The sequence below is a fragment of the Orussus abietinus genome, unplaced genomic scaffold (genome assembly GCF_000612105.2).
Source record: "Orussus abietinus isolate OABI.00-Male unplaced genomic scaffold, Oabi_2.0 scaffold15, whole genome shotgun sequence".
Taxonomy (NCBI): Eukaryota; Metazoa; Arthropoda; class Insecta; order Hymenoptera; family Orussidae; genus Orussus; species Orussus abietinus.
The window spans coordinates 841323-857094 of NW_019396010.1; positions in this window are offsets into that span (position 1 = coordinate 841323).

Below are 15772 nucleotides of genomic sequence, written 5' to 3' on the forward strand. Positions count from 1 at the left end.
TTCAACATTTATATACGATTAATTTACGGATATGAGATGTAAGATTATAAAATGGGAGGACTTGCCATTAACCCCTTAACTTGTGCGCTCGAGATAATTCGATTTTATGCTATTATAATTTTTCACCCTCGAGTATAATCGAGAATTTTATTTTTTTTACCAAGACATTGTTCTACTGTTTTTTTTTTTTTACATAAAAAAAATCTGTGCGTTAAGGGGTTAAGGCAGACGAACAGTTTCGCCCAGGTTTTCGTCATTTCCGCCACTGGTTGGCGGCGGCGGAAGGGAGAAGCTCGGCTTTATCGGGCCCCCCCTCGCGACGGGCCCGCCCCCACTCTCGGGTCACGCAGGGGCACCAACCTCCCCTCTCGACTCCCGGCACTCGCGCTCGCTCCGGCGGCTGGTCTATGTACATAATATACACGAGCTCACCGCCGATCATAGAGCCCGAGCGCGCAGACCCGAGGAGCGGAGTTTTATTTGACGGGGCGCGCACGAGCGACCGCGGAGTGGCGCGTCTACGTTCCCGGCGAAGCTAGGGCGCGCCGACCGGGATTGGGTCCACGGCGGCGGGATGAAGCGCAGGAGGAGCACGGAGGTGGCGGACCAGCAGGAGGCCAAGTATCGGCGCCGCGACGGATACGGTAAGTCCAGGAACGTCCACCGACCCGGACGGCCGGTCGCCAACCGGAACGGTGGTCCGCGAGGTACTGGAGGCCAGGGACCGCGAGCGGGGGATACATATATGTTGGATATCAGAGTGATAACACCGGCCCTGCGATAACGCGCTTTACGTGCTGGTACAGCTCCCGACATGCATCCGCGCGGGAAGGAACTCCAGTCGTTTAGGGTTATTCGGGGAGGCCGATTCTGGCGGGGAATTTCAACGCTTGGGAGAGGGTGGTAATTTGACGTCGCTTGGGATCGAATCGCGTTGTTTGTCGGGTTTATCGTATGGAATCTAAGGCAGTCGGCACTTAACCCCTTAACGCACAGATTAAAAAAAAAAACGGCAAAAAAAATCACTAGAACATTGTCTTGGCAAAAAAAAATATAATTCTCGATTATATTCGAGGGTGAAAAATTATAGTAGCATAAAATACTACGCCGCTCGAATTATCTCGAGTGTGCAAGTTAAGGGGTTAAAGGGGGAAATCGGTTTCACTGGTTTTTTAAGTATAGGGAGAGCAGAGGCAATCGGTTCTCTAGGAAGGAAACGAGGGGGTTTTCACTTGGGAAATCCTGGATTTTAACGCTTTGAAAAATATATATTTTTATCATGAAACAATACGTGTAAATTAGGATCCTGCCATGCGGTCCACGACCAAATGATATTTTCCCTCCCAGTGATGTAGCTTACGAAATTGTTTTCGCATGAGTTATCTAACTCACCCTCCCCCTTCTCTTACTTGAGCGTTTCATTTTACGATTTCGGGTACGTTTACCATTACCGAAGCCTCTACGATTAATCGCTGGTTTTTAGCCGGGGCAGTAATTATTTCGCCCGAGCCGTTAAACATTATATCGGCCTCGTCGAAGCTCAGGGTCGCCATTTCTATCCAAACATTCGCCATTGCGTTACTCGGCTCCTGACTCATGGTGTCACGTTGTGTCACGGGCTCTGTTATCTTGGGGGGCCGTTATGGACTATCTTCCTGCAGCTGCAAGACAATACCGATATTACTTCGGGTATTCGAGGGATGCCGATGCTCGGAGAATTATCCTCCGCGAAGTATTGTTTCTCCCTTTTGTTCGAACGAGGAGAAACGGGTCATCGTTGGCTGGATGCAAAGTCCGGGATGATTCACGGGAGGGTACTACGGTCAGTACGACTTATCCTCGAAGTGTCTGTTTACTGGGTACATACGCACAAAGCTCGGGGAAGTATGCACGAATTTACGATGTATCGCCTCCTTGGAAACTTCCGCCTGGACTTTTAGTGAAGTACCGTGGGATTCCCTGTAACGCGAATTTCTGTAACGCGAGGATTATTTTTTGCGACTGCTGTTTTCATGTAACGCGACACTGCCTACTGAAAGTTTTTCTGGATCTGATGAATTTTCTTAACGCACGTGGACGAAGAGGAAAAAAAAATCTCCGCTCGCTGATAGTACACTTTCTCATTAATTTCTTCAATATCTCGCAGTAAAGGAGCGATCGATCGCGGTCTTTCCCTTTTTTACCATGTTCAACTTGTTTTCCTTATAAATAAAGGGGAAACTACTAGGTCGTCTTCCGTGACTTTCGACAAATGGCCTTATCGCCGCCTCGACATTGGCTGCGTCTTATCAATGTCGTAATGTGCCTCACGCGTGATACGTAAACAAAAACAAAGAAAAAATCGAAGGATATATTTAAACATTTTTCTCGTGGGCGTGGGATAATTTAGATACAATTTTCTTTCGATTAGGGGGGAATTACTGAAATTCTTTAATGACTATTTCGTTAATAAATATACAAGATTAATGGAGACCGATTAGGCGCGCAGTAAATGCCCGGTAATGTTGAACATTCCTGGTACTTCGTCTGATGATGACGAACGAATCGAGAAATCGACTACTCTCAGTCCATTCAGTGACGTCTCCTCAGTCGACTGTCTCGGGGAGCAGAATTGAACATTCATTATCCTCTGTGAGGAATCGATTTCCAGTTCGCATATGTACGTATGAAAGGATCACTTTACCACTCTTCATACGTGTCGAAAGTTAATGCCCGCCGAAGTACTGGGAATACCATTGATTATGCATATATATTAGGTTCCAGCGGCTGGGAGTCAAAGAGCGATTTTCTTCGATTACCTGTACATGAGACCAAAGTCAATTGTCGCAATTTTTTACATTTTTAAGGCGAAGCGAAACCCCCCTCAAGTCAGTCTCTCATATTTCGATCGATATACAGTTATTGAATGCTCCCTTTATTACTTCGATCTCATTGTTATTACGTGGAGTATGCCATTTAGTACAATGTCGAATATAATTTGACATAGTTGTCGGTATGAAAATGAACGAAGGTATTTAAAAAAAAATTTATTTATCGACTTAGAGGGCACCCGTTATTCCAGATACGGTTCTCCTCTCTGGCCTACGTGATTCTTAGCTCACGTAGTCGCCTGTTGCGTTTATGAGACTCGGTCTCACTTCTTCTCAGCCACTCGCACTCGCATTTTGCCGTACCAGTATGACCGGCATGCACGCACGCGCGTGCATTTGCGCTGCCGATCCTAAACGTCGTCTCGCGGAATATTACGAGAAGGCCTAACCTAACCTATTGTTGCTCCTATTGCTGCCGTTGCTGTACCGTTCGCCGTACCCGATTTCCGATCAGCTATTAACGCGTGATCGGTGATCGATCGATTTATGCCGAGGTTGCCCCACGATCTAATGGCTAAACCGAAACGAAGGTTTAGTCACTCTTAATAAGCAGAAAATTGCAAACCGGGTACGATCGATGTTTTGTTAATCAATTTTAATAAAGTTTATTGTTTCTTCTTTGACTTAGTCGTTCTTCAATGGGTGCATGTTTCCTTGGCACGTGCTGGTTAAATAAAAAGTGCACTATTTTTGGGGCTTTTATTTTCGAGGAGCTAATCAAAAGAACACGGGAGAAAAAAAATTAATAAAAGCGAAGTTTCATGAGCGGGTTACAAGTTCAAGTCTCATTGCGCAATCGGTGCTTTGGATTGCTCGACTCGGTGTCGTAAATACCTACTCATCTTCTTTATGCTTTAGAGACATCAATTATTTAATAGAGCGTGATCTGCATAAAAGGCCGTAAATTCTTAATCGAACGTTACGTTATCGTAATTATTAATCATCATTTAGACGATTAATTTATGGATATTCCACTTAATGGGTTGCTAGGGGGTTTCGTTTCCGAGGGTGTAGCGACCACGTGGTAGTTTTTATTTTCACTTTTTTTTTTTCCTGTGTAAAAGAAAGACTTCAGGGAGTTGAACGGGGGGAGGAGGACGGGTCGCGTGGTGGAACGGAGAGAAAGGGTTGGGATGGGAAAGGAAGATTCGCAATGGCGACTTTGGTGGGAGAGGACGGTGGAAGGACGCCAAGAGAGGAGTCAGGGAGTACCTCTCGCTCCGAATGCTCCGCCTTCGGCTAAACGCGATTTAACGAGGCAGCATGAAGGCCGATTTGAACATATCATGCCGTATCCGTCTAGGAATAATCGTCGTGCCGAAACGGTCTTTTACAGCAGACTCCCCTATAACGCGATTCTTCGTACAATGCGCCAAATAACGAGACACGTGCGCGTTATACCAGAAAAATTGCCGTACGGCAGGAATTCATATTTCCGTACAATGCGAGGTTTTATACAACGCGAACTCATGGAGCGCGTACATACACCCAAAGCTTCATGAACGATAGAGCTTTCGGATGCCACTTTAACATCCCCTTAAAAAAAAGTGTCTTATTCGGGTCGACCGATTTGAGGGGGTTTCATTTCATCTTAAGGGACGTACAAGACGTACTTAGGTACGTCCTTTGATCGCGATCGGTGGTACTTCGATGACCTCCCCTGGTAACTTGGCGGGTTACTCGATCGAAGCGAGCTGGGTGCATAGGAGTGATTTACAGTGGCGGGTCTTGGCATCGCGGAAGTTATGGTGATTCGTCTCCGGGTAATAAAGTGGCTGCAATCGCTATCGTCCTGCAGGAGCGAGCGAGAAGCGGGCAATGGAACAAACGGCATTACCGGGAGGAAACAATAAGACCTCTAAGGGTCTCGGTGCGCTGGCGGAGCTCGTTTCGCCTACTGGCCTTAATGGTGCATTCACACCTGACTCCGGCACCGGGTTCGAAGGCACGACTCTTATGTTTCCTAGGGCAAGGGAAAAAAGTCCCTACCGGAAGTACCTACCGAGGAACGGGCACGACGACCGCGTTCGCATCTTGAGGCCGGATTCTCGATCGCGCTCAGGGTGGAGGGAAATAATGACAGGGGACATTCGCGTTACGAGACGGGAATCTGCGTTGGGTTCAGGGGGGAAGATACAAATGACAGCGAACATTGTATTGCCTGCAATGATATGAATGAAATTCATCATAATGAACGATAAAATTGCGCGTAACATTTTTGCTCTTCTTGGGGTGGAATTAAAAATTGTTTCGCAATGGTATTGAATTTATATGATTGTTGGAACATTATGTGGAGTCATATGTATACGGTGAGTCGCTTTGTACATGCCAGCCGTTTTAAACGGACCTTCTGAAACGTCGCATAGAAAGTAGGATTTTAGCTCAAGGAATCATGCGGACAAGCACCACATGCAAATGCAATACTATCGCAACCACTCGCATAATGCGGATGGGTGATGGATGGTGAATCGCAAGTTGGGAGTAGCCCACGCAATTTTTCACCCACTGGCCCTGTCATTTTGTGTTTTATGACAGTTGTCAACTGATGCACTTGTAAATTGTAGAATACCTCGTCGCGATAACACTAACTGCAAATACCCTGCCGCAAGGCAACATATAGGATAATTTTGGGAGGGGGTTGCTTTAATCAACGTAACATAGTAAAAAGAACATTGTAAGGGTTACTTCACCATTTATTCAATGCAACTACAAGGAACGAGTCGTTCCAACATTGTGCATAGCTGCGAATGTGCATTAGAAATTTACCGTCGACGTAAAAAAAAAATGCAATTTTTATGATTATGTAATGAAATAAGGTATAAGCTTCCGCGGAAATAGAGCAATTTGAATGCCGGTGGAACAGGTGCCGATAAGTTACGAAACGGCGATGCAACTTTTCGACCAGGGTCGAACGCTCTAATCACTCGACATGTACACGAACCTCGTTGCAATGCACGATATTAACCAGAAGGCCGACAACGAACTGAAACACGGTACGATAGTTTTTTCCATTAGCATTGCTGGATACATTCCCCGATGAAACTAAAAAAAAATAGATTTTTTTGTTCGAAAATGATATTTCACGGGCAGCGGGTTATTCCTTAGATCCTCCATAATCACGTGTTAATGTTTTAGATAACTTGGTGCACCCAGTTTGGAGATAAGTTTTCTAAATAATTTCACTTTTTGGTGTGTACGTATTATTTCCATATCACCTTAACGAGTTAAAATACTCAACTAGTCACATCACTACTCTTCGAGAAACGCACAGGGTCGTCGTATCACAAAGTTGCACATTGTCGTCGCGTCACAAAGTCATACAGTTCAGGTCGACCTCTTCTTTGAGACTCGATTTCAGAAACGAACCGCATGATCACGTCTTGCGTCGCGACGGGCAACATCCCCGCGGAATGGAGCCGCATTTCCGCGCGTTCCTGGCCGCGTTGCACTTCCGGTAGGAACGGAAAGGATGTCTAGCCAGGAAGGTTCTTTTAACGGGCAGGCCAGTCGTCTACTGAGCCAGAGCCAGCTCTCGCGGCGACTGATTTCATGAAATACCGAGTGATAATGCACCAACACTGGTGCTACCGATATCTTGCACATGCATAGGTTCTATCTTATGCAGCGTCCAATGCGAAATGGTGGGTGGTTCTATCGCCGGTACCCAGCGATACCACTTATCTCCCGCTTGATACGGTGGCTTTGCCTGAAAACCTTAAGGTGAAGTGAAACACGTCGAGGAAGTTGATCGACGTCGGTAAAAAATAATCCTTTTAAATACCTACGTTGACGACGTTGGTATTCATGTTGTAAAATTATCTTGGATATTGTACTAAATGTCACATTTTATACATATACCCCTATATTTAACGTAAACGTAAGCTGCATAAATTAAATCGGTAACGTCCGAAAATGAAATCTCAGCCCTCCGTATCATGAAAGTCCGAGCTGGGCGGCGCCGTCAGTAAGTCAATTTCATGACGACACCGGTTAATGAAACTTGCGTATGAATGCCAAGGCGTTATCTCGGCAGATAAGGACTTCTGACACGTGATACCGAGTCATACACCCGCGCGTCTCGTGCATACCTACGCTAATTACGTACAATACAAAACGGTCTTCCTTATCGGCGCAGCGAATGGGCTATCAGAAGCGAGAATAAATTGCACCCGTTCGAATATCCCTCTCTGTTGCACCGTTGGATACCATTGGCGTGTACCTGTATACCGAAAAAACCGTGTAAATATATCTTGCGATATAAGTAACGTGTACATTAATCCCGCCTCGATATATTTCCATTTAACTTTCTGTAGGACAGAAGGTTTCGACGGGCTTTTTTTGGAATTAGGGTGTAACATGTATTACTTAAAAAAGGGAGGATTGCAACGAGAGAAACGATCTTGGTATATGGAGGTCGTCGAAGGTTGAGAATCACGGGTTTGCAACTAGTTCAGATAAGCTATCGCTCGGTCGGCAAGCGATAGCGCTTCGCAACGCACTTACGGTCCTCACCGACGAGTGGCCGACACGAGCGCCGCCACCGGACGACCGCTACAGCTACGTGCTCCACATGATTAGATTACTAAATTATTTCCGAGCCTCGTCATTTATCGTTAACACGTCACCGTTGTGCACGGTGCAAAAGTGAATTTCTTCGCAATACTTCCTACTTTAGTCGCGGATTATCCGGTATACCCATTTCGGTGGACGTACTGAATATACCTGAAAATGAAACCAGCTTAACCGAACACATTGTCTTTGTCCCATTTATTGTATTCTCCGAGTTTCCGTAGCTTATTTCTCCCAAAACGTTTCCTTTCAATCGTGACAAAAGTCGTAAATAATTGGGCAAGAAGTAAGTGTACCCGAGTATTTTTGGGGCAAACATTTAGTTGCAGCTGAGCGTCACAGATGGCGGCGCTGGTCCTTAACGGTCGTTAGAATAATGCATTAAAGGGGTTTCGACGGTTTTACATCGATCTCTTTATTTATCATTACGCCTATTTCGAGGGAAATGCATTAATAGGTATGCATAGATCTTTTCCAATTTTTCGAGTCAACTATCAAGATGCTTAAAAATTATCTTCGCAATCGAACCGAATTTCGACATTGAGCAATCTCGGCCATGCCTATCGGGTGGCTTCCGATTTGTAGGTGTGAGTTAAGGTGCGCGCGCAGCCTTACCTCCGCGACACTATTTGTCCGCGCATGCGTATACCGTAACGCACGCGGTGATAGGACAATCTCCGTGGGCCGCGAGATTAGCCAAGGACGCGAAGATAAAGCCGAGCATTGTTACACCTCCCCTCGGCGTCACCACGTAATGGCGACCAATGAGATTTTTATTACATACTCGACGACGGCAACGTCACGAACTCAAGTCCTGATCGACGCAGCCGATATGCACCGCGTTGAAATCCTTACATACGGTGGATCGTCTTTCAAATAATGCTACTCCATTTCTGAACTTAACCTCATTTAACTCCCGTGAACCTCCACCAAGATATATTTACCCCCCGAGAGAAAAATCCCTGGTAAACCGAACAATCAGACACGGTAACAGCTATTGTCAAAAAGACGTAATTAATCCTTTGATTTAGTGTAAATTGGTAGCTGCAACTATTTTTTAATAACTTGACAAAATTTCATCGAGGAGGCTACTTCCTGTCGGGAACCACAAATTCCGGAATTCTCAGCCGTTTTACTGTAGATTTGGAGTTAATTACCGTATTTCTTTCCATACCCGATAGAAGTCTTAACAGCGAGCGTGTTCATGTTTTATGGAGTCCGCAGGAGGCTCGCCGGCGTTATCAGGATATTTTTCTAGGCGTCACCTGGAACATACGCGGCATAACGTGCAGGCGTCCCTCGAGTATCCAGGGGGGACAGCTGAGCAACCCGTAAGTCGCCGGTGGGTGGGCTACCGGTCCGCATCGATACCGAAAGTGGGTTGCCGTTTTCCCAGGCGAGGTGGAGCGGAAGTGACAAAAGTCACCCGGGTGGGTGGATCGGCAAGACTGGCTGCTGGGGTCCCTATGCGGGTGTTATCAGCCAGAAGTCGCGTAATGGCGGCCCGCTTCGTGCAGGCAGTCGTTACGCTTCCGTACGAGTAGGTACTGGCCTCCGCAAGTCACGTGGGGATTCGCAGACGTACACCGTTCGAATATTCCGGGAACCCACGGAATTCCCCCCAGAGAGGCCCTGGAAGAGTCCCTCTTCTCCTGCTAGGGGAATGGGCGGACATTTCCTCAGGACAAATCGACTCCCCGAGGGTTCTCTTCTCTTCTTGGGTTTGGCGTGAGCTCGATTAGGGGGGCTCAGAATCTTTAAGAAAATAAGGCGGAACGTTTAGTACTTCCTCTTTGCATCGGAAGGGAAGGATGACGGGGTGTCGACCCTTGTTACCCATTATGGCTCGTGTCCACGTGCAAGGAACTTCCAAGGGTACCCATGATGTGGAATATATATTAATTATGAGTATAAATTAGGTCTATTGGTATAGCTAATGTATGTAGTCTATCATCCATTGAGAAAAAAAAATATATATATACCTGATATTTATAACGTTTGTTACATTTGACCGAGAGCTTTTACTTGCACGCGGACTCGAGCCATTATGTTTGGGTTGCAATTTGTAAGAGTCGAAGTACTCTTCATGGTTTGAAAAGGATGCTCGCTGTCCCGGAATACGGCGATGAGCTGCATTGCGTCCCTTGGGAATAGAAACCCGCCCTAAAACGCCCCCTCGTTGTGGTACCTACTTATCTTTGCATTCCAGACCTGGACGGTCTGTCAAAACACATTATGTATACATATGCGATTTTATTTGAAATATTTTTAAAACGTTTACAGTGCATTATGTATATATAATGTTTAAGAAATACTTATATTAAAATAAAATTAAGAACATACGACTTGCTATTTGGTAAAACGTACGATATTCGGTAAATATTTAGAAACTGTATGACGAAGATTTTGTGCTACCAGGGAAGGTGTAAAAAAAATTCCACGCCACAGCTGGTGGGTATCCTAATTTTATCACCCGGTTTGAATCTTGCATGGCGCACTTTTGTATTCTTAAAGAATAGGTAGGACCGTGCTAAGTTTACACCAAACGGATGTTGCAGTAAATAGTTTCTAGCCGGATTATCGCGGGATTCTTCTTGCTCCTTGTCCTTTCTATCCTAGCAATGTTATGGACATGGTCGAGAGGTAATCTTCGTTAAATATCTGGATTTTCAGGCGCATGTCCCTAAGTTGTATTATGCAACGCCCGTTTTATGCCACTTATTCCTGGTAAGCCATAAATTCGCACTTCGTACGACAAAGCCCGGTCATAAAATAATAACGAGGCAAATATTTAAGGTACGCCCGGCACTCGGTTTCATGGGACATCGGTTGCGTCTAATTATGGAGCGGGATCCCCAGGTAGACACCCTCCTGGGAGGATCGTCGGACACCCTCTGCTACACCGCCTAGAGTTCCACCTTGGAACCTGGAGAAATGCCGAAATTTTTTTTTTTTTCCACGAACGAATAGGATATTTAAAAAATATCCAATTCACAGTCAGTGAATTAAAATTCATCTATACCCTTTTCGGGGGTAACGTCAATTTCAGTATTTAAGTGGTGAAAAATGAAGCGTTTCATATGCCATTTCAGTAAAGTTATGACGAAGAGATCGACGTAAAACTGCCTTAATTTCGGAAATTCATTATTCTTACGACTGTTTAGGACCGACGTCGCCATCTGTGACGTTTAGCTGGAACTAAATTTTTGTTAGCCCCGATACGAGCCAGGATTCTCTTGTAAGGGTGATATATATAAACCAAGCGCGGTAGTTGTGAAAATTTGCCGGAAATGTGGTCGCAGTCGACGAGGGGGACCAGGAGAGGAAGAGGGCTCATCGGAAGCAGATCGCGGGGGGTCGCGGGTAGTCGCGCTGCTCCTTCTTCTTTTTTTTTTCCTTTTTTTTTTAACAAAACTTGATTTTGTTATCGCACTGGCCCAGGAGTCCGGCACCGAGACCGGATGTCCGCCCGCGCAGGATGTGACGTCAGACTCGGCAGCCACTCGGCGAACAACGCAAACATTCCTGCGCCTTGCGTTTCGTATACAGTCGCCTGCCTGTCGATTTTCCAGGTACTCCGAGGGCGAGAAGAGCCAAATGTAAACGACAAAGTAGAGATTAAGGTGAGGTTAAACCCTCCTCGAGCCAGTCGATTCGGATGAAACACTTTTTCCTAAGGGCATCGGATCGAGCCGTCTGAAACTTTGACACGTGACTCGCGAGCACCTATAAATCGTCCTGACACTTTCGCAATTTTAATTTTTGCTAAAAAAATTTTTTAACGGTAACAAACCCCGACAAATGGTTTACATTACTATTGCAAATGTTAATCACTGGGGTGCTTTTACATTTTAAGGTACAGGGTGACCTTTTCGTGTCACCTTAATCATTGCTCTGACTGATCGTGAGACTAGTTTCGGCGAAGTGCACTTTTAAACTAAAATCGAACAGGGCAGAGTTAGGTTGTCACCCTCTCGATAGTTTCTTCTAACTTAATCATTACTCTCAGCGATTAGATCTTCCGAGTCGAACTCGGCATCGAGTGGAATTCGAGCGGTCATAAATCCTCGGGGTCCATTATCGGGGCCGTATAACGCGGAGGCGCGCTCGCGTTATATGGCACCGGCGCAAAAACGTTTAGTGACATAATATAATATCTGGCCGAACTAATAAGGGTCTCTCCGAGACGGTCGCGATGTCTCGCTCTCGAGGAAACTCCCCGAGCTAATACCCCATTTACGCGGGCGCGCCGAGGGCGACCTATGACACCGGGACCGATTGATTTACGGCCGCTCTCCAACCCCGAGAAATCCCCTAGGCTCGCCGACTGGTCCCCTTAGGGCCGTTCTGGTTATATTAAGTTACGGGCGACTTACAAAATATCGGTAATCGGACCTCGACCGGGACCGAGGAGCTTTTTACGCCCTTAATCATCGGCCTCACCGACGGCGATTTGCTTCGACCTCGGGACCGGAGGCCCAATAAAGATGGGGGTAAGCGATCCCTAAGTAGACATGGAAAGCAGCTTTTCTTCAGATTCTCACGAGACGGGGGTGTAGGGTTGCACCCCGAGGAAACGGCTTATTTAATTCAACGTAGAAATACGTTTAACGTGTCAACCATGTCGGGTGACAGCACTGAAATAGAACCCACGTGCCGGTCAACGCGTTAAATTGCTATTATCAAAGCGAAACGATTATTTGCATTGATTATTCGTTATGAGGTTAACCCCGAAATGGGTATTGATGAATTTTAATTTATCGACCTGGATTAAATTTCTCGGCGACTTTCGTGTCGGAAATAAAGTCCTGAGGCACGAGATGACAATGTGGGATGCTAATGTACGCGCGTTGCAACCCTTCGTACCGCAAAGGCGGTCGCTTCTTTAAGGGCGGTTTTAAGACCGTCTAGGGTTTACGAGGTGGCGCTTAAATTGCCAGGGGGAGGAAAAGTGAAGAGCGGCAAAGTTGCAGCTCACTTGACGGCATCCTCGGCACCCTGCTGCTCTTGTCCAGGGTCTCGAGTTACACCAGGCTGTCTGCGTAACGTTGTTCGCGGTTAGAACCGGCTGAAACGTATCTACACCGGAGGGAAATCTGGAACCCTACACTCCGAATGTTGACCACGCATTCCTAGAAATCGAGAGCCGCCTCCAATTAAACGTACATTAAGCCGCCATACTGCGTACAACTTGTATGCTGCGTAAGGGTACGCGGAATTCCCCAGGCAACCCATTAAGTCGAATGTACATAAATTAATCGTGTAAGTTAGGTCTATAGGTATGGCAAGTGTATATCGTCTATCGTCCACCTAGAGAAATGTCTACACAAGGGAACATGTTCCTTGCAATTCCAGCGAATAGCGTGTTGCACGTCTCCTTTCGGCGGAACTGCTCGGAAATGGGATGGAGGGAATAGGGGAGAGGTGAGAAGGACTAGGGAAAACCGAGAAGGACGGGCAAACAGGCGGCTTAGGTACAAGGGACATTTTCAAAATGTCCAACTAGCCCGGAAAAATGGCAAATATTAACCCGGGCTGCTGTACTTCCGGTTTGGTTTATGGCAGCTTGTCACCCGCCTTCATTGTTTCATCTTTTCCTCGCCGCTAATGACACCTTCCTCGTGGTAAGCCGATGTTGGCCCCACTCGTGTTTGCTCTTTCGAGCCCTGAGGCTTTCCTACGGGATTGAATAAAGGGGACTTGTGTTTTCGTCCTGCGCTCGCACGTCTTGCCACTGCAAACATTCGAGTACAATAAACAATGAGGACTCTCTTCATCCGCTTAGGAAGATTTCTTTCAAATTCGAATACAGTCAGGACGGAACGATTTTCTCTTCGGGTCATTTTTTACAACGCCACTCTTGAGGTGGTATGAAATGGTCATTCTATATATATATATAAATGGGATTAATGAAATTTAAAAAATATTTCAGGTTTTTATTCACATGTAATCGTGCATTTAAAAAAGGCACCTTGCCTTCGCTAGTGATGTGCATGTTTGACGTTAAGAGTCGTTGCCGTTGACATAGAGTAAATAGAGCGAGGTCGGACTAATAAATCAGCCGGTGTACGAGTCCCTTCGTTTATAATAAACGCTGCGATAAAAGAAAGATGCTTTTTTAAGATTAATGAGGGTCAGTGACCCTCCTCCATCGTAACGAACTCTCGAGGGTCCGAGGATCGACATATTAAGTGATGCTCGATCATGTTTGTCCTCGAGTTTCCGAGCTCTCTAATGGCGTGACAATATCTAAACGCGAAAACTCTTAAATAAACTTCACAACTAAATTTGGACGTAAGCGATGATAAATTGATGGACGTATTCGGATCTGCGGTATTTAATGGTAATTCGGATTTATACGTTGGAACGGAAATGTGATCGTGCGTAAATTTAACCTTTCGGGGCATTTATTTATTTATGATTATAATATCGAAAAGTCCGGGCTGAATGTTTCGTTCGTGTTTCCATATGGGGAAGGTTACTTCTCTTGACGTTCACGAGCAGTAAAGCCACTTTTCAGGGAAAAGGGATGCACATCGAGTCACTAAACGTTGAGACCCTGCAGCCATGTCAAATCCGAAGCCTTTTTCTAAACTTTTCTTCAGAGAATCTGCTTCGGACCTGATCGCAAAAAAATAGTGTAAGAGTTACAAGTGACATACGTTCCTATTTCGGCTAAGATGTTTCCACATTATGGTAGTTATTATTTTCAAAGTTTGAATTTCTTTCGCGCTACCCCCCAATTTGGTTCCATAGTGTGTATAAATAATTCCCGTAAAATTTCACCTTAATCTAAGAAAGGGAAAGGGTGCCCCTGGGCCCTTGAAAATGGAAACACCGTAAAATAAAATATTATAAACTAGTCATAAACTCATCTTTATTCGTATACTTTCTTCCTGGACGTAACCTACCCTAACTCGACCAGTGGTACCAACAAGTAATATATGCTCATACTTTATGCTAACATGAATCGATAGATTCAATTAATCGTTTAATTAAATGGCTCTGTACCGCATTATACGCCACAGGTGCACTTACATTCCAGAGCTGCCCCGAGTACTTTATACCTCTGTACACCTGCGTCGTCTAAGTACGCAAGTACTCTTATCGGTACTTCGTGCCTTTACTCTTGCTTTCTTCGCCAGATGGGTTACATTAATATGAACCCATGATTCGTGTCTCCCTTTTTGCGATCGGGTCCTGGGTGCGATTGCAGTACGCGGGAAAATAATTTCTTTGAAAACCCGAAATTTTAGAAATTGTTCACATTTTAAATCCGTATCAAAGACGGAAGGCCGGCGCTTACGTGCCCGATTACGAAAGGAGTTTGCATTACGTGTATCGTAGTCGCGTGCCATCGCGTGATGAATCAGCTTATCACCGTTATCGCACTTATCGGAACAGCTACCACTTGACGTAAGAGTGGTATCGCGTTAAAGGGCGGATGGAGATTTGATTTTTCCGAGACGTGGAAATCTTTTCCCAGGGAACCTACGAAGTGGAATATGCATAAATTAATCGTCGTAAAATAGAGTTCATAGATATTTATATATATCGAGGATACGTTCGATAGACATTTTTATACGTTGAATTTATGGATTTTCCACGGTAAGCGGTGCCTGGGTATCCTATCATAGGACGGTGAGTTTTTTTTTCACGAATTGAACATTTTTCGGAAAGTCTTCGGCGAGGTGGGTCCCTGATCTCGGGGCAAGGTTGGGACGCACGTGGGCCCGGTGCTCGTAATCGCGATGGGCCCGCAAGAGAGCCAGACGCGGAGATACAGCCGACCGCAAACAGATGTAAACACCCTCCAGGGTGTTTGCGCGTTTTATGGCGGCACGCAGACTGCCCCAGCCCCTCCGAGGCGAGTGCTCTCTTCCTCCACGAGGAGTTCTCCGGGGAAACCCAAAAAGAAAAAAATCGTCCGAGGAAAACTCTCGGCGGACCGGGTGGGTCATCCGAGGAAAACTGTCGAGCTCAATTCGATCCATACCCTAAGAGTAAATTCAAAAATTCACATTCTCGGTGAAATTAAGTACTTGCGGCGATCTAGATATTTTTTGCATAACTAAGGTATAGGGTAACAAGGCCCTTAAGGTGATGTGAAAGAACTCCCGTTCGTGAAACTTCTCTTCTTACTAGGTGCACCGAATCGATTTATACCTTGCAACACAAATAATAGAGAGCATGATAAAGGTCTTGACAGTTGTGAAATTTTAATTTTTAACAATTTTGTCATTTTGAATATTCGTTATGGAAAATAGGTGCGCATCGGTCGTGTGTCAGTGTTTCGGACGGGTTGGAGTAATACCCTTGAAAAAAAATGTCTT